The following is a 22,331-nucleotide window of genomic DNA, read 5'->3' on the forward strand; positions in this document are numbered from 1 at the left end:
CACCCTGGGCTAAAGGCAGGCACTCAACCACTGAGCCACCAGGCATCCCACAGATGGGATATAAACTGAGAGAGGGGACACCTCATTTGCCCTCGTATTTAGGAGAGCACCACGTTGGTTCTAAAGATGGACAGGGTATTCTCACAACATTTACGAGAACACCACCTCTTACCTGTTAGAGACAAGATGTTTACCAAGGTCCCTGGGCAGTTTTCTGTAAGAGGCCGACCCTAAAAGCCCTTGGTGGCCACCGACTGTGAGCGCTCACCCTAGAGAGCTCCTCTCTTTTGCTCTCTGCCTCATCTTCACTTAATAAACGTTCACTTCACGTCACCCTTTTGTGACGGTCAGATCCATTTTTCCACCTGGTGAGATGTGAGCCCTGCACCACTGTTGCCCGGGGTGGCCATGAAGTGTGGGCAGCGCTGGCTCTGTCCCCCTGTGGAACCCAGCTCCCCTAAGGGCTCAGCAGAGCCACCCTGGGGTCAGGTGTCGGGGCAGACGTCCTGGAGGGGGTAGGCCACAGGATCTGGTTGGACTGTTGGGTATTTTAAGTGGTGGCCTCGGTTTGAATCCGAAACCAGGGATGGGGCGGGCAAAAACCCAACTGCTGAAAGTGGGGGCTGGATGCATACTACAAACCTGGGGGCTGCAACATAGCTGGCTCTGGCCCCTGCTTAGATCCACAAACGGTCCGGGGTGAGACTGGGGGGCCCCCCCTGCTCAAACCCTGGCTGTGAGGGGATGGGCCAGCGTTTGGCAACCCCCCTCGCCGCCTGGCTGGCACAGAGCTGAATCCTAACAAAGGGGTCCTTTGTGGGCTGCTGGCGTGTGGCCGCAGACAGGGCAGCCAGGCCTCTCCCGGAGCTTCCCAGGGGGAGGAGGTGGAAGTGGAGCCTCCCTGGCCTGGCAGCCACCTGGTCCCTGGCTGGTCATGGGTTGGGGTCTTTCCTGACTCAGCCTTTGCTGGGAACATGGGTGCTGCTTGCAGGAAAAGCCTCTGCAGCAGCCTGTCAGGGCTAAGGAAGAGCCCATCTGGGGCAGTGTCCGGTTGAGGGTTAGGAGGGTTAGGGGCCTGCCATCAGAAGTTGACTTTGGCTGTGTGAACACCTCTTTGGATGATAAAAGAGGCTTCCTCCCGAGAGTGCAAAGGCCCATGGAACCAAAGGCTTCCCTGGAGCAAGGAGGGCCCACTGCCCCCCTGCACAGGCCGCTAGGACCCAGTGTGCCCCTCCTGGGGCATGGCTGCCTTGCTGGGCAGCCATCAATAGGGCTGGAGTCTGTTCCCAGGCCCACAGACCGGACAAGGGTCTGACCCTGGGGTCCCCTGCCTGCTGACTGGAGACTGGACTGAAACTCAGGCAGGTGAGCAGGGCTCCGGGCCTTTACCTGGGAGGGCACAGCACCTGCTGCAGACGTCCCAGGTCATCTGACCTATATCGGGCACCCCACTGGGCCAGGGATGGGATGGGAAACAAAATGGAGTGCCAGTCCCTATGGGGGTGGGGGAGGGGGGCTGTGAATGTCAGAGTGGATTAGCACCAGGGTTGGGGCAGGGAGAGCCAGCTGGCAATGGCCTGTCTGGCTCTTTTTTATGGGAGGGTCGGGAAGGCACAGGCTCCGGGGATGATTGGGCAGAGACCCAAAGGAAGTGAGTCGTCCCAAAGACATGGCGAGGGGGAGTAGAAGGTATGGGTAGTGGGAGCAGCAGGTGCAAAGTCCCTAGGGCAGAAAGATGCCAGCAGTTGGAAGGCCCATGCAGAAACCAGTGTGGCTGGAGCAGAGGGTCCCCAGTCCTGGAGCTGCAACAGGGACCCAAGTCAGGGTGAGTGTGGGGTGGGGACCCAGGTCTCAGCTGTTGCAAAGACTTGGGCTCAAGTTCTGTGTGGGAGGGAGAGGGGGGCACTGAGAGATCTGAGCGGAGGAGGATCTGACATGTTCAGAGGCGTCTCTGTGGGGCTGTGTGGTATAAGACATGGGCAGGGGCAACGGGGTGAGTGGAAACAGGGAGCCTAGCTTCGCGGCTGCTGCGCTAATTTGAGGAGCACAGAATGGGACCGGGAGGGTAGCAGGGAGCTAGCGAGTGTGAGAAAGGGTTAGCTTTAGGGTGGAGCTTTGGGCCTAGGGGAAGGCCTGGCCCCGGGATGGAAGAGAGGCGATGGACAACGAGGTGCCAGGCCTGAGCTGCCCAAAGGGTGAGAGGCTGTTTGCCGAAGCAGAGGAGGCAGGAGGAGCAGGTGTGGGGCTGGTGAGGGGCTCCACTTGCCCGTGGCACGGCAAGATGGCCATCCCCCACTCAAGCGGAGTGTCCAGGAGGCAGCTGGTGAGTGTGCCTGATGCGCCTTCATCCTTCTTCCAGACAAGCCTCGGCTGGAGGAGGTCAGGATCCTCCAGGACTGGGGCAGTCAAGCACGCAGACCTGACTGCCCCTTCCAGTCTGAGGTCTGTGCACCCAGAAACACCTCGCAGAGGAAGCCCAGGAAAGAACCATGGAGAAAGTAGAGGGGGGGGGGCAGGTGTGTGGCCAGGGAAGCCCTGGGAGGAGAAAGGTGCTCCTCCAGACTCCTTCTTGCTGGATGGCCAGGTTTCCCCAGAGCACTGGGTGACCTACAGGAACAAAGGTTTGTGGCATCCCAGGGAGGACACACGGGTGGCCAGGCATGGGTTGTCTGCCTTGCTTCCCAGTACATTGGGCCCCTGTCCTGAGCCCTCACCTCGGTGGTTCATCAGTTTGCAGATTCCTCTCTTGTGACTTCCCTCTTCTCCCCAGCCTGATGACCTCTGGACTAGCTACAGGGCCAGATGTGAGATCAGGCCTTCCTGAGCTGAGGAAACCCTCACGGGCATCTCCGGGGCACTGCAGCGCTAATCAGATTCTGCAAGAGGGGGCTGTGGCCACCCTGCCGGCCTAATCAGGCAGCAGCAGGCTGACGCGCACAACGTCTAACTCGCAATGGGTTGCAATGGTCGAATGGACGCAGGAGGTGCCCAGGCACATACCCTGGGGTGGGTTCAAGTCCCATCTGCCCTGCCTGCTGGGAATCCTGGCTGAGTCAACCCCAGGCTGGCTGCACTCTCTTCCTAAGCGGCATTATTCTCGTTAGGGAGATAGGAGGGCGGGGGCTAACCTCGGAGGATTGTCAGAGCTACCCGGGACTTTGACTTGCAGCCGGCCTGGGCCTGGAAGTCAGAGCTTAGTGGGCGGCGGCATTAGCATTTAAAACATGCAGGTGCCGCATACTGGCAGCCAGACGCACAGAAACCAAACCAGATCCTGTTAGTTCCCCTCGTGGGAACAAAGTTTCTGGTTATCTGCGGCTTTTAAAAACTTCTCAATGTTTTCCAAATGTCCTCCATTAAAGGAGAAAGACTTTCTTTGATATTTAGAAAACTGAGTGAGGGGAATAATCAGAATGTGCAAAACAGCTAATCAGTTGCCGCAGTGACACCAGTGCAGCCAGGAGGGACTTCGGGGCCTGTGGATGGCTTCTGGTGGCCTTGCCCTGGGCTGGAAGTACCCGGAGCCAGGTCTGTCCCTGCTCGCCCCCCTCATCTGCAGAAGCCCCGATTCCAGAGGGGAGGGGAGGTTGCACTGCTGAGATGGAGCCAGCGGGAATCCTGAAGCTGCTGGGCTGACATGAGGGCACCTCAACTGGTCCAGAGCCTCCTGCCAGTACCTGTGCTGAGAAGGCAGCATCATGGTGCAGACGTTTACCTTAGGCTCCCTCACCTTGCTCCTCCTGAACCATGTGACCACACGGCAGACCACACAACTGTCTCCAGTGGGTAGAGGCCCCCTGGACATGGCAGACTGCCCCATGAGCTTGGAAGTGGCCATAGGCTGAACTGGTCTGGGGATGAGGGAACTGGGACCCAGTTTAGGGTCTGAGTGGGGGACCTAGGGGTGTGTTCAGACAGCCTTGAGCTCATATCCATCCTCCCAGAGGGCAAGACAGGAGTGAGGTGTGGGAGGATGTTTTCTGTGCTGACCTCACGGAGGGGTAGAGGTCACTCTGAGATCAAGGTGAAGGACCTGGCCTGAGGTTGGGGATGGGAGTGCTTGGACCAGCTTCTGACCATTGTCCTAGGGATGACCTTGGCTAGGTCTTGCAGGTCTTTAGTCCTAGCCTCTGGTCCCCACGTGGTCCATAACATTCTCTGGGAGGGTGAGTGGGCATCTTGTTTTTTCCCATGAACCCCCTCCTCCTGGTGACCCCATGCTCAAGATCACTGTTCTGGTACCATTTTCCCAGGAGGACCCTTGCGGGAGGGAGGGTGCCAGGCTGCCTCTGGCAGGGGACCACTGCGGCCAGGTGAGGGTGGGAGGGACTGAGAAAGAGGCGTTTGTGGGTCCCTCCGGATGTGCACCTCTGTCCCCAAGAGCGTGGCCTCGGACAAACCTGGAGCTGCGGGGGTGGGGGGAGGGGCGGATGGTGCGGTAACGGATGACAATAACGCGCCCGAGCGCCCGGATCACTCCAGGCCTGAAAGCAGCGCGGGCCAAGTTCTCTCGGCCCGGTTCCCGGCCGGAACAGGAGGCCCCGGTGCCGGGCGCCCGGCTCGCCCCGCGTTGCTCCCGCATCCCCGCCTTCCTCGTTCGCCTCGGCCGGCAGTCCCGCTTGGCGCCGCCTCGCGGAGGCCGCTGGGTGCAAGCTCGGGCGCCGCGGGGAGGGGGCGCTCCAGGGCGCGGGGCTGCCGGGCTGCGCGGGTCGGTGCGGCGGCCGGAGGGCCGGGAGGGTGGGGGTCCGGGCCCCGCGCAGGGCGCGACGTGGGGAGCCGGGAAGGGCGGTGCGGGGGCGCGGGGGGTCCGGGGGCACCGCCTCCCGCTGCCCGGGACCACCCCCCGCCGGGACGTCCCTCTCGCCCCGCGCCCCCTCCTCCCCCTCCGGCGCCTCCCCCCGCCCTCCCGGCTCCCACCTGGCGGGGGGCGGTGCGCCCCGGGGCGGCGAGTGCGCGCGCGCGGCCGGCGCGCTGTCCCTTTAAACGGCCCGCGGCGCCTCCCCGCGCCCCGCCCGCCGCGGTGCTGCCGGTGCTGGGCGAGGCCGGAGAAAGTCCATGTGAGCCGGAGCGCGGGGACGCGACACTTCCTGCCGCCGCAGGCCGGACCGGGCCGGGCGCCCGCAGGTACGCCCAACTTGGCGCCGCGGGCCGGGTCGCCGCCGCCGCACTTCCCTCAAACTCCGCGCGCGCCGGCCGCCTCCCTGCCGCAGTGCCCGCCGGCCGCCCGCAGCCCAAGTTCGCGCGCCCGCCCGGAGGCGGCGGGAGGCGGCGGCCCGGCCTGGGAGGTGCCGCCCGCCCGCGTCCCCGAGCGGGGTCCGAGCGCGGTGCGAGGGGCCCCGGCGCGCCCTCCGCCCCCGCCCTCCGCCCCCGCCTCCGCCCTCCTCCCGGCGGGCGCGGGCCCCGCTCGCACTCCCGGCCTCCGCCCCAGAGCGCCGGCCCGGGCGGGGGGCGGGGGGCGGGGAGGCCGGGCCGGGTCCGAGGCCGGCCGCGCCGCTGCGCATCCGCCGGGCCGGCGCCTCTCGCGCCTGCTCCCGGGGCCCGGTCCCTCCCTCGTGCGGGCCCCCCAGCCCGGGGGAAGCTGGTGCGGTGCCCGGGCGGGGGGGGGGGGGCTGGCACCTGTCATCCGCTGCCCTGACCCTGCGGAGCCGAGGTCTAGTGGCCCAAGCCCCTTAGCCGGGGAGCTCAGGGGAGACCTCTGAGCCCGCTGCCCACGCCCGTGACCCAGGCTCTTCCGAAGTTGGCCCGCGTTGGGGTGTGTGTGTGTGTGTGTGTGTGTGTAGAGGGGCCTGTCACGAGGTCAGGTCACCCCGGGTCCCCTCTTCCGGGCTTCTCAGAAGTTTCTTCTTGGGCTGGTGGCTGCCAACTCTCTCCTGACGCCCTTTCATTAAGCCTGTGGATCTGCTGGTGGTAGGGCCCCGGGAGCTGGCCTTACAGGTCATTCCCACTGCCCCCTCCTCCCCCTTCTCCCCCTCCTCCTCCTCCTGGGGGCCTCCAGATTCGGGATGCTGTGGCTGTTTAGGCAGTTGGGCCTCTCCTTCCTAGTGGAAATTCCTGGGACTCCCTAAGGACCCAGCCGTGTGTCCCCTGGCTGCCTGTTCTAGTGGTGGGGGCTGGGCGGAGGGTGGGCCCTGAAGGCTGGAGGTGGCTGTCCTTCTGCAGCCCCCCCCCCTTCTGCCAGCGGTGTGCTCACCACCTGGTAACGCTGCTCTCTCTGAGCGGGCTGCAAGCACTCCTCTGTGCTGGACACTCTGCGGGCCAGGACCAGGCTCCTGGCCCTCCTGCTTCCTGTGCCCGCTCACCTGCCCACTGGTCTGGTGTGGTGTGTGTCTCTCCAGGTCTGCCCTCTCCACCCCTCCTCCCTCCCCCACCTTCTCCTCCCTCCCTCTCCACTGTGCCCAGGGCCTGGTGGCAGGGGTTTCCCAGCACTCACTCGCTGGCAAGGACACCAGGTGAGGTAGCCTCTGGTACTGACTTCCTCTCACAAGTGAGGAAACAGCTGGGCACAAAGGAGCCAGGGGAAGGGTCAGGCGGCAAGTACTGCCTCCCACCTTCCAGAGAGCCACCTGTTCCTCCTCCCTGCGGCCCCCTGTGGTGACTGTCCCTCCCAGGAGGCCCTGTGGCATTTCACTGGGGTCATTCCATTGTTGGGTGGCTCCTTGGCTGGAGCCTGAGCAAAGGAAATGGAAGGAAAAGGCCCACAGTGCTTGGCCCCTGCTCCTCAGTGAGCCTGCTGAAGGGAGCACAGAAGCACAAGGTATCACTTGTCACCTGTCCGTGGCTGGAGATCTGCTGTCAGTGGGCACACCGGGGCAGAGGCGGTGCTGACTCTGCCCATCGCTCCTGCAGCCATTTAGAGCCTGCTCCCGAGGATGGTTGGCGGGCGGGCGCCCCTGCTGTAACCGACCTTGAAGCATCAGGCTTCAGGCCACCCTGAGGCTGCACAAGGGTGTCTCCAGGTTCTTTCCCTGTTTCCCACTCAAACACGAGCATGCTTGTTTGCGGAAAGGGGTGACGGCAAGTGCTGAGCTGGCCTGTGCAACTGGGCTCCTCTGTGCCTTTGCTTCAGGGACCTGCCTGCCTTGCGCCCTGGGCTAAGGTGGGCCCAGTCCTTCCCCCACCCCCCCACCGTGGGACAGGAGATGAAAGCGTGGCGTGGACCCTTTCCAGAACGTTCCCAAGGCTCCACCCCACACCCCTGCCTCTCAGGCCCGTGCTCCCTGGAATGCAGGCCTCCAGTGGTCACAGTCCCCAGCACTGGCCACCAACAAGGGCAGAAGCCTCAGGCCCCTGGGTCTTCATTCCCTCCATGGCCCAACCCCAGCACGTGCCCCTTCCACATGGGGCTCCCCTGCCTGGGCTCCCCTAGGTTCTGTTGTCCCTGGGCTGGGGTATGGGGCAGCAGAGGGTGGATGCTGTAGGGGGTGGGAGTGTCCTCCGGGCTGGGGCGGCTGGTGAACTTCTGCTGGACTCCACCACGGGGCCGCAGGGAGGAGGGACAGGTGGCTCTCTGGAAGGAGGGAGGTGGTGCCCTCTGCCTGACCCTTCCCCTGGCTCCCTCGTGCCCAGCTGCTTCCTCACCTGCGAGATGAAGCCAGTACCAGAGACTGTCCTGGTGTCCTTGCTAGGCTTAAGTGACAGCGAGGGAGTGCTGGGAAGCCCCTACCGCTGGCCCCTGGGCACAATGGAGAGATGGCGGGTGGAGAGGGCAGACCCAGGCAGAGACCCACATCAGTCCACATCATGGCCTCTCACCCTAGAACACTCAGCTGGTTTCCCCCCGAGAACCGGGGCCTCCTTCCACAGACCCCAGTGCAGTGGGCATACTTGGGAAGTTGGACCCTAGCTGGGTTCTTGGGACATGACAAGTTATCTTTCAAGTCAGGGTGGTTAGTGTGAGCTCCCTGCCTCATCCCTGAGGCTGGTCCTCTGAAGGGGAGCACGGTCCTGTGCAGGGGGGGGGGGGGGGGGGAGGGCAGGGGCAGGTGTTGGAGATCCCAGGGTAAGAACAGGTGCTGCCGGCCCCTGGCTGGATCCTGAGCTCCAGCTCTGGTGAGCTGCTCTAGCTCTGGGCAGCCGCGTTGGGAGCTAGGGAAGTCTGGCTGGGGCTGGGGTCAGCCTGGGGCTGGGGAGTGGCGTCAGGGCCTGTACAGGGCCTGCCTGCGGGGTCTGCCGACCACTGTGTCCTGGGCCCTCTGGGAGGCCCCCCCCCCCCCCCCCCCCCCCCCCCCCCCCCCCCGCCAGCCCTGTGCTGCATTCCTGTCTGGGTGGTGCCCCGTCGGTCCCCCCTGCCTCTCCTAGATGAGCAGTCTAGCCCTTGGATTCCTCTGGGGTGACCCAGCTGGGGGCTACAGCCTGTTGTCTGTTCGTGTCTACACCTTAAGTCAGGGATGTGTGGGCCCCACCCTGGGGACACAGCTACTGCGGGGTGCCTGAAAGGTTCCATGCTCCCCCCCCCCCAACTCAGACCTAGGCTCCCTGGGGTGCAGGCTGGGGAGAGCATTCTGCCTCCACCCAGGGCAGAGCAGGGCTCCCAGGGGGCTCTGCTGCTCTTTCAGTGAACGCTCGCTCTCACCAGGCCTGGCTCTCAGGCTCTTTGTAAACTCTGGTGCTGTGCTGGCCAGGGCTCCCCCCTGGTGTCACCTGCAGCTGTTGTGTGCCGGGTGTTCGTTCGGCTTCCTCCGTGGTGGCCTTTGGCCTTTGTGCTTTCAAGTTCAGATTTTGGAAGTGGGGCCCTGTGGGTGAGGGTCTGGCGGACTGTGGGTGGGGTGGACACAGGGGTCTGGAAGTGGTGGTCATTGATGTTGGGGACATAAACTTGGAAGTGGGGCTCCCTGGTGGCCACCTTGGTGGTTAGCATCTTCAGAGTGGGGCACTGCCCTTGACAAGGGCGGCAGGAGCATGTCTGAGTGGGGGAAAGAATGGAGGGCGATGTGACCAGGACCCTGGGCTCTTTGGGCCCCTTCTTGCCCTCCTGTGTGCCCGCTGGCCCTGGGTCTGGGCGACTAGGCCAGGCAGTGGCAGGAGCTGTGGGGTCTCCACCAGGTCACATCCTGCCTGGGGCTCTGTGACCTTGGATGCTGGATGCACACTCTCTGAGCCCCGCCCTGGCCTGTGGGAAGCAGTGGCTTCCCCATTGACTTGCAGGCTGCAGGTGAGGCCGGCCCAGCCCCAGGCCCTCCCAGACGCCCCCTCCCCACTGGAGCCTGGGAGGAGCACATGTCCCTTTAAGGGGAGGCTGCTTGTCCATGTGGCTCCGACTGAGGACAGTACTGCAGGCATACTTTTCTCCGAGGAGAGGAGGAGAGGAGGCAGGCGTTGTTCTCAGTCCTGGCCGGAGGAGAGGCTGGCTCTGGGTCTCTGAAGGAATCTTCCCCCTCCCCCTCGGCCCTGGGCCCTGGCATCCAGGAGGGCACATGGCCATGGATGGGCCCCGCCCAGCGCCTGCCTGTGTGCCTGGGAAGCCGGCAGGTCGGGGGCGGGGACCGCAGGGGCCTGAAAGTGCCCATATATAGTCACTGGGTTTGAGCAAAGAGCTGCGGAGCTTTGTCCCAGGCCCCGGGCTGGCCGGCCCCCAGGCCCAGCCACCAGCTCCCCGAGGGAGGCCTTGCCTCCCGGGTCGGGGTGTTGCTGAGAGGAGAGGTGGATTTGGGGCAAACCATTAGATAGAGCAGCCTGAGACAGGCTTGGCACTCTGTGACTGTTTGTTGATTGAAAATAAAAATCTCCCAAGCCCTCGATGGTCAGGACCAGATGTATTTCTGGAAACACTGCTTTTGAGAGTTGGAGCCAGGAAGACGTGGCTGCCCGGTTGCCGAGAGCTGCCTGGGGGTCCCTGGCTGTGGGTGGGATGCTTGTTTGTCCGCAATCCCAGCCTCTGCCTTGCAAAATGCCTGCGTTACGCTGATGCCCCAGATGTCCCTCCCCACTCCGCAGTACCAGGGGCCTTCCATGGATGGCTGGTGCCCTCTGGATGGCGCGATCCCCTCTCCGGCTCCCGGACGGACGCTGCTGGGAGTCTGGAGGACGGGTGCCCCGGTGCCTGAGGGTCAGGAGCGGGAGGACATGTTCCTGGGTCTCTCTGGCACGTGGGCCCTCACGGGGCTCCCCGCCCCAGCCCTCAGCTCCTGGCCCTGCCCTGCCATCCCCCATCTTTGCCCCCATCCCTGTCTCTGTGCCAGGATTGGAGAGAAGTAACCGCCTCTGCCGCATTCCTGACTTTTGTGCCGTTAAAAAATCACAATGTTAACATAGTTTAGTTCATTTAATTTAGTTTCCATTGCACTGCTGAGCGCCTTTGTTAAATCGTGTATACTGATACTTTTTGTTGTGTCAGCAGTTTTTTCTTCCCTTTTTTTGGATATAAAGCCATTAGAGAGGCAAGATTAAAAAGATACATTACAATTAAAATGTTAATGAAATCTGCATCATACAACTTTTGAAGCCCTTTAGGCATTAATCTTGCCTGTGTCATGTCCATTAACTTCCACTATTCTTGTTCCACACTGACCCCTGCTGAGAGATTTGTGCTATAATTGGATTTTTTTTTTTTACTTAAAAAAAAAGCTTTTAAGAAAATAAAGGTTGAGTGGTGGCCCTGGCTCACAAGTGGAAGGAGAGGGGAGTGGAGGAGTACGCAGCCTCCCCCACGGGGTGCCCCCTCTGAGCAGGGCGGAGACCCCTGCCCCTTTGGCTCCTGGCACCCCTGCACCTGCCCCAGGGCCCTGGGCCTCTTCACCACCCACCTCCCCCAGGCCCGGGGTTGCTAGGGTAGGAAGGCCTCCCCAGGCTGATGGAGGAGGCGCCGCTGGGGTGTGGGGTGTGGATGCGTGAGAGTCAAGGCTGAGCTTACCTCCCTGGGAAGAGGGTGCAGAGCCCAGGTGCTGGGTGACGGGCGACAGGGGCGCTACCGGCTAGGCCCGCGGTGGTACAGGGAAGGGCTGCTGGCGTCAAAGCCTGGAGTATTGAGTTTTTAGGATCATGCGTCCTACGTGGGTCCTTCGGATGTCTGGCCTCCTGGGCACTTGGGTCTCTAGTGTGTGGCTGGGGCTGGGAACCATGGGAAGGGGGAGCCCCTGGCAGGAATGGGTGGTAGGTGCATCCGTGAAGTTCTGCGTGTGATTCGCCCTGGGTAGGGGTGGGGCCCCAGCGAGGAAGGGTCCCCTGGCCTGGGTGAGGCTGGGGCAACATGCGGCCTGTGGTTTCTGGGTGAGGCTGGCGGGCGGGCTCTCCTGGGCCCGGGTGCTCCAGTCACAGCCAACTCTGGGAAGCTGGTCAGGTGGTTGGCAGTGGGGCTGCTACAGACAGATTTCATGTCTGTGTGTTTTTGCAACACCTTTCTATAAAGGGAAACATAATTTAAAATATGATTACTTAGTGTTGTAACAGCCGCCTCAGCGCTCCACGCTATGCCGAGATCATTATCAGAGGCTGATATTAACTTGCAAAGAATATTATGCAAATTGCCTGCTGGCTCCTCTGGGAAACCTGCTCCCAGGAAGGGCGTGGGGCCCAGGGTGGGTGCCTCCGGGGGATGCCGAGGGACCCCGGGAGCAGGGGCAGCCCGGACCCTGCCGTGGCTTGGAGGGAGCTCTTGTTCTGCAAGCTGGCCACTGGGTACCATGATGTTGGCTGAGTGAGCATTGCCACCCTGGGGGACCTGGCCTTCCCAGAGGTCCCTGGGATCACTGCAGGTACCCAGTGCTGTGGTTCACTGTGACCAGGTCCTGGGGTAACTGGACCTGGTGATTCATGAGCCCCAAACACTTGTCAGTCCCTTAGTGGGGGACTGTGTCACAGACCCCCCACCCCAACCCCGTGGGTGCAGAGGCCATCCCACTCACGGACTCAGCACCCTGGCTTTGCAGCGTGCAGGGGCCTAGGGCACCCCCCAAGGGGATGTGGCAGGCTGTCCTTGGTCTGCGTTATTGTGGGGACTGTCTACTCACACTCTTACCCTTGGGGAGAGGTGGGGTGGCTAGAGTCTGAGGACAGTCCCTCTATCACCAGACCCCTGTGGGTCCTGACTGCAGGGGGTGGGGCCCCACAGTTTAATGGCTTCGGATTCCTTCCAGATGCCCTCTCCCAGTGTCTGGGAGAAGTCAGACAGAACAAGTTTGGGGTGAAAACAGCCTCTGACCCCGTGGGACAGAAGAACCCATTTATGGGTTTTCAGAAGCAGCGGTAGCCCAGGAACCTCCAATCTCTTGCACTTTCCGTGAGAGGGGTGGTGAGGGGGCAAGGTCAGGAAACAGGGCACCTGACATGGGGGTGTTGCTGTGACCCCCAGAGTGGATGGCGGCTCTCTCTCCCCTGGGACCTCACAGGCAGGAAGAGGGCAGGGTTTTGGAGGCAGCTGGGACCCGACGAGACCTTGACAGTTCCCACGATCCTGTCGGGCCACGCAGGGCTACTCTTGCCAAGCGGCCACTTTCTGCAGGGTCTGGGCGTGTCAGCGTGGGATTTTTGAGCCCTGTTCCTTGCTGTGGGACCCTGGGCCTCGGCTTCCCCATATGGAAAATGGGGGAAGAGCTTTGAAGGAGAAGCAGACGTGGGCACACCCACTTCCCGGTCAGCAGGATGGCGGTGCTCCAGGCAACATACGCTCCGGCTGAGGGGCTGTGCCATGCCCCACGTGTGCTTGCCCACTGTGGGCCGGTGGTGCTTCTCCCTCTCCTGCCGAGCTCTTCCCCTCCCGGGCTCCGTGGGATTCCCTTGGGGCCCGTCAGCTCCAGGAGGGCCATGAGGTCTGTGTATGTGCACATGGCAGGTGGACAGGGGGGCCGTGGGCCTCATGAGTACCTGGCATGCGTGTGGGCCCCGGGCAACAACTGACCATAGACCTGGTGGCTTTAAATGACAGAGACTTATTCTCTCCTTGGTTCTGGAGGCCAGAGGTCCGAAGTCAGGGAGTGGGCAGGGCTGTTTCCTTCTGGAGGCTTTGGGACAGGATCTTGGTCCCTCCTAGCTCCTGGGGTGGTGCTGGCAGTCCTTGGCGTCCTTTGGCTGGTAGACACATCCCTGCCACCTCTGCCTCAGTGGTCACTTGGCTGTCCTCCCTCTGTGTGTCCGTGTTCAAATTTCCCTCTTCTTTCCCTCTTTCTGTCTTCTTACAAGGATGCCGGTCAGGGGTGCAGGGCCCACCCTCCATCCAGGACGGCCTCATCTCTGTCCTTGGCTGATCACGTTCGCGGAGAGCCCGTCTCCAACAAGGCCCCACTCTGAGGTCCTGGGTAGATGGGAACCTCAGGGGACGCTAACAACCCAGTGTGTGGGGGTCACAGAAACCATTTCGTGTCTGCAGGGGAGGAGGTGCTTGCTGTCTGGGAAGTTCGGGGGGGGGGGGGTTGCTGAGACAGCCCGTGCTTGCCCAGGAGGGTGGGTGGCCAGACACACGGACGGTGGCCGTTGCTCCAATGAGTATTGGGCAGCGGGGCCAAAGGGCCAGTACCAGTTGGGAAGTCTAGAAGGCGCTTTGTTTTCAGGACCAGAGCCGGGGTCGAGGGCAGGAAATGGGGCCATGGGCGGAGGAAGAATTTCCTGAGACACAGTGTCTGTGGTTATGTAAGTTTTGGGACAGGAGGCAGAATTTGTGTTAATTGTTGTAACCCAGTTTAGTTGGCCAGTCCCTGTTATGTGAAGGGCCAGGAAAGGAAAGGCGTGTCGGCCACAGAGGAGTCCTCAGGGCTGGGCCTGGTGGTAGCACAGACGCAGGCCACTGGGGTCCGCTGGTCCCTCCTCCATCCCCCAGAGGAAAGAGGGGAAGTAACACAGCCCGGGAGGCGGGTGCCGAGAATGAGAATGAGAATGGACTGGAGGGGGCTGCAGCATCCAGGCAGCGGGGTGTGGGGGCATGGGTGATGCTGTACTTGGAGTACACACCAGGCCAGACCTCCACAGGCCCCCGATCCTGGGCCCAGGAGCACAGGAAGCAGGTGGCTGGCTCAAGAGAGATGGGAACCAGGCCTTGGGGCCCTCCTTGGTTGAGAGTAGGGTTCTTGGTCTCTCCCCATGCCTCTCCAAGCCATGCACACTGACCTGGGCCTGGAGGGACTGCAGAAGTGAGAGTTCCGAGGTCCGGGGGTGGGGTGGGGGGTGGGGGGCCGGGGGGGGGGCTGCCCTGTGCTTTTGCTCTGAGTCTCTTGTCAGGTTCTTAATAACCCAGGAGAATGGAAAGGACAGCTTTTTCTTGAACTGTCTGAGAATGAGTTGCCCAGAGTACATCACCATGTCTCATATGCATGGCAGCTGGGGATCTCTGAGACAGCCCGCTCACCCAGGACGCCTGCCTGGGACACTAACCCAGGATGCCTGGTGCAGCCAGAGTGTCAGGTGTGGGTCCCAAATGCTTCCAGGGCTCCCTTTAAGGTTTTAATTAAAAACAATTCTAGTTACTCATATATACAATTTACCATCTTAACCAGTTTTAAGTGGGGTCCAGGGGCATCAGCACGTCCACACTGCTGTGCCCCATCCCCTCCGGCCGTCCCCAGGATGTGGTCACCTTCCCAGACTGAACTCTGTCCCGAGACACACGGACCCCGTTCCCCCGCCCCTCCACGTCCCCCACATCCCCCACAGCCCCCTCCTGTCCTGTATCCTCCCCCGTCCATTCCCCCCACAGCCCCCTCCCCCGCTTCTGTCTCTTGAATTTTTTCCTCCTCCTCCCTTTAATATGGTAAACGACACGCGTAACATCATGTCCACCATCAGTCCAGGTCAAAGTGTGTGGTTCAGGGCTGCTGGGTGCTGGGCTGCCCTCCCACTACCCATCCCCAGGACCTGGCCTCCAGCAAATGAGAAGTGGTCCCCTTGAGACAGCAGCTCCCTCCCTTGTGTGTGCGGGTTCCCCGGCCCCCCGGGGCCTCATGGAGCAGGATCCTGCAGCACTTGTTCTTCTGCGTCCCACTCTTCCCATGGGGTTGAGGTTCCTGCCTGTGAAGGCAGAGCCATGTGCCACGCCATGGACAGACCATAGCTGCTCATCCATTGCTCTGTCGACGGGCACTCAGGTCCTGCCCACTCTTTGGCTTTGTGAATAACGCTGCTGTGAATGTGGGTGTGCTCTTCTGTGTTTGAGTCTTATTGTGTCTCTTAGGCTCCTTCAATCTGGAAACTTCTGTGGTCTTGGCTCTTGTGACCTTGGCCCTGGAATCCAGGCTAGTTTGGCTGAAGGCCTCCCCCTAGCCTGGGTTTGTCTGAGGCTAACCCGTGGCACCCAGCAGGGCAGTGTGTCTTGGGGCGGGCAGGTGGGGGGGGGGGATGTTGCAGTGTATGACTGTCCTGTCAGCTGGAGGTGGCACATCATGTCATTGGGGGACTTTCAATCTGGTGGGTGTGTTTCCAAGGCCACCCCAGCAGCTGAGCCTGTGGTTGCAGGGAGGGGTAGGTGAGGGAGTGGTGGGGCTGCATGGGACCCCATGTACATGGGAATATTTGGGTCTTTGGTCCGGAGAGGAAGCTATTGAGTGGTGAGTGACGAGGGACTAGAATGGGTGATGCCATGGTCCAGTCAGAACCTGCTGCTCCCAGAGGTGGGTCTCGTCCTGGCCTGTGTGCAGCCACCTGGCAGTCGTGAGCTGGCCAAGCTTGACATGGGTGATGAGGAGGCATCCCCAACAGCTGCTAAGGATGACAGTAGAGCAGGGGAGCGGCTTTCTTGGCTCTGCTGACCATGTCCCCTCTACCTCCCCTGACCCAGCGTGTACCAGGCCAGCTTCGCTCTTGAGGGACAACGTCTGAGAGTCTGAGCATCGTCCGAGTCCTGAACTAGTGGGTCCCCATTCCCTCAGAGGCAGGGTCGAGGTCTGTGTCTGTGGGGTGGGTTGTGCCAGTTTCTGGGGCTGCAGGCTGGGTGACCTAACACAGCAGAGCTTGGCGCTCACCTGGGTCTGGAGGTCATGGTGCCCCGCCAGAGGTTCTCCCAGCATGCTCAGCTCACAGCACACCCTTGCCATCTCTGCCTCCCCGGTCACAGTCCTCTGTGTGTCCTGTGTGTCTGCCTTTCCTTCTCAGGAGGACACCAACTGTCTAGTGTATAGCTCACCCTCAACCCCATGATACCTCCTGTCACCTGGATGGACCACATCCCCATGTCTGGCTTCAGTATCACATCGTCTGCGTCCAGGTGGACCCTCTGCCAGGACGGGCGTGACTGTTGCCTCCTCCCTCTCTGACCCCTAGTCTTGGAAGACACACAGCAGGGATGTCTACTCATCCTATGCTCTGGGGGTGCACTCCTGGCCCTCTGACCTGTCCGGGCTCCTCTCCTCCAGGGTGGCTCCATCTCTGGGTTTCCAGCCCAGGGCCAGGCTGTCGTGCTTGGAGTCCTGCACTGGAACAGAGTCTGATCCGTGTCATGTCTGTACCGAAGAGATGGAGCAGAACTTAAAACACAGGCTCATTCCTCTTGCTCCTAAATTTGGTGGGATTGCAGCAGTCAGCACAAGATCCTACTCATAAGGTGGGCCGTACGTGAGAGGAGAATTAGCAAAATAAAATTAGCCAGAAAATGTGTTATTCTCTGTGGGGAGAAGGAAGGAAGCAAACACCCAGGGATGGGGGATGGCCAGTGGAACACCCTGCCCAAGGGTGTGAAGGTGGGCGCATAGGGAGGGGGGTGGGGCTCTGTGGTGGGCCTGTCCGTGGGAGTCTGGGCTGCCCAGATCTTCCCACCTGTGGCCCCAGGGGTCCTGGTGTCCTCAGGGAGGCGCTGCCTGGGGCAGTGGGTGCCTCTCCGTGCCCCTTTTTTTGTTTGGCCTGAGTCTGGGTGCTGTGCTTTGTGCTTTATGGGTGAGGGCGCCTCAGGGCAGGTGCTCTGGGGTCAGCCTTCCCCAGGGGTCAGGCTGCTGTACCCACCAAGGTGTCAGGAGGGGGCAGGTGAACTGGTGTCTGAGAGGTCCAGCTGCCAGCTCAAGGCCATGGGCCACGGCTTGGGGTGGCCTTGAGCTGCTCTCTTGGTTTGGACCCCGTGGCCCTTTGGGGAGAGTCCCCTCCTCTCCCCCCAACTGAAGAAGGACGGGCCAGTCCTGGTTTTACTTTGGTCCGAGGAGGTGGCCCAGAGCTGCTGGCTCAGGGTCTCTGGAGAGTGTCTGATACTCCCTCATTTTGTGGAAGGGAAACAACTCAGAGGAGTTGGGTGAAAGAGCCGAGTGGGTGTCTTATAACCACCCCCACTTATGGGGTCTTGGGGTCCCAGGGCACTGCCCTGGGTGGGCTAGGGCAGGGACAGCAGGAGCCCGCTGGCAGGGGTGGTTGCCAGCTGCCTTCCTAGCCCTGCCCTCACCCCAGAACTGCCTGATTATAGGGACCAGGTGTATCCAGGTATATGAAGTTCTGTCAGGGTGGCCCAGAGGCCACCACCCTGGGTCAGGAGGGCTCAGTGAGGGGCCTGCAGGAAGTGACAGGGTGTCCCCATGTTGGTGGGGTGTCGGGGTGGTGGGTGAGGGCACAGCCACCAGGTAGGGCTGCCCCTCCACCGGTTCTTGGGTCTTCCTAAAGGTTTCACTCCTGTTTCTTCACTGTGCTTCTGTAATAATTATAACCAAACGGAGCCACAGAGCGGGCTTGCGCAGAGTCCCAGCAGCTGTGATTACATTACAGTCACTGATTTCCAAGAAACCCCATGAGGGAATGCGTTAAAGCCCGCGGTGGAGGCAGGCGCCCTGCACATCTGAGCTGCCATGCCAGGGGATGCTCGCCCTGTGCACTGGGACCGCCACTGAGCAGGGACGGAGCAGGGACAGAGCAGGGACGGAGGCACCCACCAGCTCCTGCTCAACAAGAGGTGGCCCTGGGGTGATGGTGGTGGGTCGTTGGCTCCCTCGAGTGGCACTGACCCCCGTCCTGCCACCACTCAGGGCCTCCAGGGGAGCTGGCTGGCTGGTGGCTGCGTTTCCAGTGGCGAGGGGGCCTGGAGGGTCCTTAGGTGGGTGTCTGGGCCCTGAGTCTGGTTTGGTGTCCACCGTTGGGAGCTCTTTCCCAGGTTCCTTGTCAGTCCTGGAACAGACGACGTGTGTGACTATGTCATTCCCGAGACCGTTGGAGGTCCTTGACCCTGGTCTGGGTGTTCTAGGTCAGCCTCTCCCATGTGTCCAAGCAGCCACTCATGGGGTTAGCCGTCCCCAAGCCTCCTAGAGGGCATGGGCAGGGGCTGGCTGTCCAGGGCTGTCCCCGGCTGTCCCCATGCGCACTGGCTCCTGCCCGGGCCATGGTGGGGACGGGGCCTTCCTGGGCTTATGGCTGCTTATGATGGCAGGGAGACTGGGGGGAAGCTTCTCACAGCCCGGGGCCCAGGGATGCTGTCTGTGTGGCGATTAATGACACAGCTGTGCGGTTACCTACTTGTTCTTGAATTTATACAGTTAACAACACTGGTGCTGGAAATGTGGGTGTTTACCTGTCACTGACCTGCTGCCCTGTCAGCCTCCCCCTGGGAGGCTGTGCTGCCCACCTGCTGCATGGGGCAGGCTGTCCAGCTCAGGCATCTGGCTGGTGTCCTTTCCCTGAGCCCCTTCTGCAGAGGTATCAGTGTCCCCACGGGGTCTACCCTCTGCCCCCTAGAATAAGGTAAGAGCCCTAAAAGTTTTCCTTCGTTGGCTAAATTCCGTACAGTCTGGGTGGGGTGGTTTACATGCTCACCGTGGAGTTGACAATTTTTAAGACTCCAGGGCGGTGGGCTGACACTCAGGGAGGACTGGCCATGTGGGCTCAGTCCCTGGACAGAGCTCCACAGGGTGGCAGAGGGAGGGAGGCCCACAGCTGCAGATGGGACTCTGCTCGTGAGTGGGCCTGCCCCCCGCCTCGGTCCCAGTGGCCACCGGCTGCTTGCTCCATTCTTGCTCCAGGGCCAACTGAGGTGGGAGGGGAAGGCTGGGTGCCCAGCCTCCGGGCTGATCTGGACAGCTCACGGGCCGCACAGCCAGGAAGCCGGGCCCTCCCTGAGTCAAGGGTGTGAGGTGTTGCCTGTGAGGAGCCGGATGGCAGCATGGTGGCTGATCCCATGGGGGAGCTGGCAGGTTGGCTTCTCCTGGTGTCCCCTTGGCCCAGGGTAGCATGCTCAGACAATCATGTGGGCGGTTTTCAGGTTCAGTGCCCTAAACTGAGAGAGTGCGCACTCTGTTTTAAAAAGCTGTGATTGAAGTCAAATTAACATATTTACCTTCAGTGCTCCCGGGGGAACCGTTAGGGAATCCAAGAGGTGCGGCAGTGTGCAGGCGCCGCGACGGTGGCTGGCAGTGGTGGCATCGGCTCTCCTGGCCTCGGGGACAGAGGATGGTCCTGAGTGCTGGCCACCAGCCCCCCACCCTCGCTGGGGCGGCTCTTGGGCCCCCTGCCTTGCCCCAGGGGGAGGCGGAGACTGGGTGCGCCCTGACACCACGCGCATGGGCCCCCACGGGGCTGCCACCTGGGGTCCCGAGCCTGGGCTCTTCCCCACCTGCTGTCTGGCACTGGGGTGCATCCCCCTGGTCTGTGGGTCCTCAGTGACTTGTGGCCCAGGAGCGCTTAGTCCGGGAGTCATGTCTGGACCAAGACGCCTGATGTCCACTCTCAAGATTCACATCCTGTTCCTGGGCCAGCCAGCTGATTCCTTTGCTGCTCAGACCCTCGGTTTCCCTCTCTATAAAAGGGGGAGGGGGCATTTCTCCTGAGCTAAGATTAAAAAGCCAGGCAGGACCTGGACATTGAGGCCACAGCGACGGGACCTGGGATTGTTTACGTCCGCTCTCCCTGGGGAGATGGGGTTCTGAGATCTTGGGAATTTGGCAGAGCAGATGACCATCCTGGGGAACCTCCCACACTGCAGTGCCGGGTGGGGTGTGTGGACACAGCCTCTGTCCCTCACCCCACCCACCACCAACATGTTTTTTAAAAACTTGTGTGTGGATTGCTGAGATAAGTTGCAGAAATGTCTGCCACCAAAAGCTGTTAGTAGAGTGACATTACTTACCCGATTTTCTCCAGTGAAAGGCGCAGGTTTGGGTCATGAGGCACATGCCAGTGTTTACTCCTCCTTCCATGTCTCAGCCTGCCACTGCTCACCTGTTATTTGAGGCACACCTGCCATGCAGCCTGCAGAAACCTGCGCAGGTTCTGAGTGCACAGTTTGCTCTGTGACCCCGAGGAGGGGAAGCACTCCCTAGACCCCCTTGCCTTCCCCAGTCCCCCAACCCCCACCCCATCAACTGAGCACCTGGCACCTGGATGGGTTTCCTGTTGAGCCTCAGGTGAGGGAGTGGGTGTGGCTCCCCTGACTCAGTACCTGGCCCTTCGCAGCCACCCTGCGGGCATGTGCTATCCTGGAGGAGCTTGTAGGGCAGGTGTTCCAGGAGGTCCCCATGTTGTCAGCATCTAATCTTTTGTGGGCTTGGGGTTGATCCTCCTTGTGGGCGCTTGTGGACACCCTCTGGTGCCCTCCCATCCCCCCCCCACCCCTCCCTGCTTTGGAGGCCCTGCTCCGTCTCCCTGGTGACAACCCCTCCCCTGCCATCCCCCACTCCCCACCCCCCCTGCGCTGAGTTGTCCTTTTCCTGATTGGCCTATAGAGCTCTTGAGATGTCTTTACCGGGCATCCTTGGGTCCTGTCTCCACACTATCTTTTGAGTTCTCATTTTCCATGAAATGCAGCTTACCAGCAATTTCCTTTGTGGCTGGTCCCGTTTGTGTCTGCTCGGGACCTTTTCGCCAAAGGTCTTGTTTCTTTTCCATCCCTGACGTTTGACCCTTGCAGCCTTCACATGGAGGTCTGATAAATTATTAGTTACACGTTTTGAATGGTAAAATATATGTGACGTAAAATTGGTCATTTTAAGCATTTTTAAGTGCACAGCTCAGGGGTGTCAGCGCAGTCATACTGTCGTGCGTCCGTCCCCTCTGTCTATTCCCAGGATGTGTTCTACTTCCCAGACTGGACTCTGTCCCCGTGACACATGCCCCTGCCCCCATGTCTGTGGGTCCGACTCCTCGGGGGCCTCCTAGGAGTGGGTCCTTCAGGGCTGGTCCCTCTGTGCCTGGCTCACCTCCCTCAGCACCGTGTCCTCAGGTCCATCCGCATCATAGCAGGTCCTGGGATTCCCTTCCTATTTAAGGCTGAATTATGTTCATGGTGTGGACAGGAAAGCTGGTTCAAAGAACGTTTGAGGAACTGAGTATTTATAGTCAGTGAAGAAAGAATGCTGGAGTCAGGTTGTTCAGTTAGTGACGAAATTGCTTACTGTCCCTTAGGACAAGAAAACCAGAACTTCGGGGTTCTCTTTGCTACTGGACAGAAATCATCATTTGTGTCTTTTGGGGGCACAAATCTGAGAACTGACACAACACAGTCTGGGATGCAATGAGTATCAAATAGCAAATCAAACAGAAGTTTCTGAATGAATCCTCCAAATGAGACAATCCCCTGGCGGGCCTGCTGGACCCCTCCTCATATCACCCAGTCACCCTTTGCTGGCTCTCCAAGTTTTGGATCATTGACCTTAGCAGAATCCTTTTGTGCTCATAAAGGATCTCCAGATACTGTTTTAAAAGGCGAGTCTTCGCTGTGTTTTGCTTGATAGATTGCGTGCACGGCACAGGCACCCTGTGGGGACAGCCGGCAGCCTCGATGACGGCGGGGTGGTGGGGTGGGGGACACCTGTGCTCCCTCTGTCTGCCCCTCTCTGTGTTCTCCACACTCGCCTGGGCCACGTGGGTCATCCTGTCTAACTCCATCGGGGAGCCAGGGGCAGGCTCTGTGGGAGGGGCGCACATAGCTCCGGGCGAGGGACAGAGGCTCCAGAAAGGTGTTGGCTTCCAGTTGCAAGCCCAGGGAGAGGGCGCTGGCACAGTATGGTGTTCCCTCTGGAATTTCCCACACTGCGCAGGAAGAAGGGCTAGAGGTGGGTGTCCAGGGGAGGGAGGGCTTTCCACCCCAGAATTCCAGCACCCACACTCACGGTTCTACGTCACCCTTGCTGCGGTTACAGAGGTGGCTGGACACCAGGTCCCCTTCCTGGGGGCAGCCCATGCGGCATGCCTCCTCGTGAGTCATCCATGTCCCTGTCTGTGGACAGTCCCATCCCTGGCCAGCAGTGTCCAGGGAGCAGAAGCCACCTGCTGATGAGTCCACGGTGGCGGTCCCTCACCTGGGAGCCCAGTGCACCTGAACCCCTGCACGGAACTAGCCATGGCGTGGGGGTGTGCTTCTCCTTCTCCCAGAGTGAGGCCATAGATTGGCGGTGAGGGGAGACCAGCACAGGACTCCTAGCTGGGAACACAGGAGGATTACGTCCCCATCAATGGCGCTGGACAGTCCCAGCTCAACCTGGGAGGGACCTGGCTCCATGGTCAGTGCTGCCTCC

General features: G+C 61.0%; 1 protein-coding gene across 3 annotated transcripts in view; it reads left to right on the forward strand.

Annotated features, from left to right (window-relative positions):
* The first annotated feature begins 816 nt into the window (after positions 1–816).
* NACC2 (NACC family member 2) overlaps positions 817–22,331 on the forward strand; it is a 71,373-nt gene continuing 49,858 nt past the window's right edge. Inside the window, exon 1 of one of the 3 annotated variants that reach the window (XM_025982117.2) lies at positions 817–1,365. The gene's annotated coding sequence lies outside the window, so the exon portion shown is untranslated. Of the gene's footprint in view, positions 1,366–4,925; positions 5,125–22,331 lie in introns of those variants that run through there. The other 2 variants (XM_072748147.1, XM_072748148.1) reach the window with 2 other exon arrangements.

The sequence above is a fragment of the Vulpes vulpes genome, chromosome 2 (genome assembly GCF_048418805.1).
Source record: "Vulpes vulpes isolate BD-2025 chromosome 2, VulVul3, whole genome shotgun sequence".
Classification (NCBI taxonomy): domain Eukaryota; kingdom Metazoa; phylum Chordata; class Mammalia; order Carnivora; family Canidae; genus Vulpes; species Vulpes vulpes.